Below are 3,020 nucleotides of genomic sequence, written 5' to 3' on the forward strand. Positions count from 1 at the left end.
TTTTCTTTTCTTTTCTTTTCTTTTCTTTTCTTTTCTTTTCTTTTCTTTTCTTTTCTTTTCTTTTCTTTTCTTTTCTTTTCTTTTCTTTTCTTTTCTTTTCTTTTCTTTTCTTTTCTTTTCTTTTCTTTTCTTTTCTTTTCTTTTCTTTTCTTTTCTTTTCATCCTTATGTTTCTAGCATCAGCAGACAATACACTATACCTGGTTTAAAAAGTAATGTGTGGAAATTTTATAGTGATTAGACGTGGGAGACCAAATCATGCCTCAGTTTGACTGACACAAAAAGAAGTTGCTTGGGATGGAACCCAGCAGAGTTTGGCCTGTCTTCAGTCAGGCTGTCATGCACCATGATTTCTTTAGATTTCACAATTTACAAGTAGAGTCAAGTTAGGTTAACACTAGAATACAATGTTTCCTTGTAAGAAGTGACAGTAGTACTTAGCAAGTGATATTCTTCTCTCTGAATGATTGCTCCTGGACTCCTGCTTGGTGTTATAATTATGCAGGTGATGGTTGCAGATACCCTCCCAAAAAAACTAGAATTTCCAATTACACTATTAGCTTTTGGAAAGTTGTAAAAATGAGAAAATTGCATTCCAATGTTTTGAACATTTTTTATTTTTTATTTTTTTACTTGAAAATTTTGATCATATGCTTAGCTAGAGTCTACAGAAACTTTAATTTTATTGCTGTTTTTCTGCATAAGTAGGACATAGATGCAAACATTAGTTACAAACATAAGAGATAATTCTTTAGTAACTTGTAATAAATGGTCTTCTGATATTTCGATACAGGTGGGATCATTAGTCAAATTAACTAGTGCTTACTTTAATATCCTCCAAATTTATCTTGTAAAAAGCATGACATACTCATCAAAATAAAGACTGTCCTGCAAAATTTGGGACAGATGGCAGTGCAAGATGACATCTTTTCTAAATGTGTCAAAATGTTCACTCAGTCAAGCAATATGATTGGTTGCATGTTCTGGGTGCATTATTAAAATAACAAAAGCAGTAAAATTCACTTGCATGAACACCTGCTGCTAGAGTCACTTAAGTAAGGAAAACATATAATTAAGTAATATAAAAATAATTATTTCACTGGCAAATAAGTTAACAGTTTAATGTAATGATTGAATTGCTTAAAAGATTTTAAGTCATTTCACTACACTACTTAGATTTATAACATTTAAATTCAAAATATCCCTTCCTAATTGATAGTGAAGTGATCCTGATATGACCCTTCATACAATATAACAAGACACTGTATAAGAATAGACACATAACAGGCCTATCTTGTCTGCTAGGTGGCATCTTTAAATCAGATAGTATGTATTCCTCTACTGCTTGAAACAGGAAAGCACAGAAATGACTGATAAGTCCAATATCACAGACAGAACTCAAATTTGAGAAAATAAGGTACTATCTGTTCTGTTCGGAGGATCTGACGTGGTGGTAGAAACAAAGCATCTACAACAGTAGAGCTGCTGATTTTATTCTGTTATTTCAGCATTTTAAAATGTCAAAAACACATCGTATGAAGTCTAATCTAACTCTTGTGACAGAAAATCTCATCAAGGCATGAATATGATTTTTTATTGATGAATATGATTTTTATTTCAAATGATGAAATTATTTTCAAGACTTCTTTAGTTTTATTTTTATTTTTGCCTCACTGAAGAACTCAGCCAACCCATGCCTGGTTTCAGTTTGGGGTCCTACACTCTGGGTAATGTTAACTGTTGTTACTAAACTGTTCAAAGGAACGTGCTGAGGAGTGAAAGAAGGCATACTGTTGGAGGCCTGAGCACAACTTTGCTACACCAGCCTTAGTCTGAAATTGTACACGGGAAGTGAACCAGAGACTCTGTACTTGGCAGTGCAGAGCAATAACCATGGAGCCTCTTCTTCAGCCCTTATGCTTGACCTTCACAACAATGGTTAGCTGAGTAAAATAGGGACATTAAACTAGTCTCCTTATGTAAACAAAAACAAAATCAAAAACAAAACAAACAAAAAAAATCACAACTGAGCAATGTCTACTCTGTTGTTTTAATATAGGAGGAAAGGGATCAAGAACAAAACACTTTGGTGACTGATATACAGTTAAACTGTTAGCTCAGTGTAACAGCATATGGGTGAATTTTATAACAACAGGCTGGCACTGGAGAAACTGCTGTCTTGAAGGGTTAACCAAGACTGCACTTGCTGTATTGTGGAGCAGGAAGAGTAACAGTCCAAGCTGTGTGAGCACACACACAACCCCCCCCACCCCCCACCTCCTTCACCCCCTCCCCCACGACACACACACATACGAAAACACACGTTTATTTCTCTGTGTGCAACGTGCCCACCTGTTCAGCCCCCCAGGCCCTGGCCAGCCCTGCCACTGACGCTTCACATTGGGATGCGATGCTCCTTGCGAGAGGCTGTGGATGGAGATACGGTTTCTGTAGTGATGGGGTGGCTGCGGTGAGCTATTGGCTGCCGGCTTTGTAAATTTCATTCAGTTTGGTCCAATAGCAGGAGAGGAGCGCCTGGTACAGCCTGGACCTCTCTCCCCCTCTCCCAGCTTGCCTTGCCTTGCAGATCAGTCTCTCCCCGGCTTGGTCTCTCTGCATAGGCAATCACAGCTCCTACTCGCAGACCCAACTCTCCCTCTTGCACTGATTGTAATGAATTTTCTGCCTGAATGTAGGTTGCTGACAAGCGAGAACACGGGTTTCTTTCAGATCCAGTGTTGTTGTTTTTCCTATTATTTTTATTTTTCCCCCTTCGTGGTCGTTGCATTCCTTTGGAGAAGCAAATCGGGTTGGATTCCAAAAAGGAGAGCAGGAACCTTGTGTGAATAATCCCGGCTGCATGATACCCTGAGAGGATTTCCTGAAAGAATCTGGCTGTGTTAAAAAGACCGTTATGCTTCTGCAGCTATTCCAGTGTTAAGGTAGGAGTACCGGATTTACCGTTTGCATGTTCATTTTCATTTTTTTCAATTGCTTTTTTTTTTTCTTTTTTTTTTTTTT

The 3,020-nt window shown here is 37.7% G+C and overlaps 1 protein-coding gene across 2 annotated transcripts in view; it reads left to right on the top strand.

Moving 5' to 3' along the window:
• Positions 1-2,562: 2,562 nt before the first annotated feature.
• The window catches only part of NLGN4X (neuroligin 4 X-linked), a 204,395-nt gene continuing 203,937 nt past the window's right edge, over positions 2,563-3,020 (top strand). Inside the window, exon 1 of one of the 2 annotated variants that reach the window (XM_035309439.1) lies at positions 2,563-2,941. The gene's annotated coding sequence lies outside the window, so the exon portion shown is untranslated. The remainder of the gene's footprint in view (positions 2,942-3,020) is intronic. The other variant, XM_035309529.1, reaches the window with a different exon arrangement.

This window comes from Oxyura jamaicensis, chromosome 1 (assembly GCF_011077185.1).
Source record: "Oxyura jamaicensis isolate SHBP4307 breed ruddy duck chromosome 1, BPBGC_Ojam_1.0, whole genome shotgun sequence".
NCBI classification, from domain to species: Eukaryota; Metazoa; Chordata; class Aves; order Anseriformes; family Anatidae; genus Oxyura; species Oxyura jamaicensis.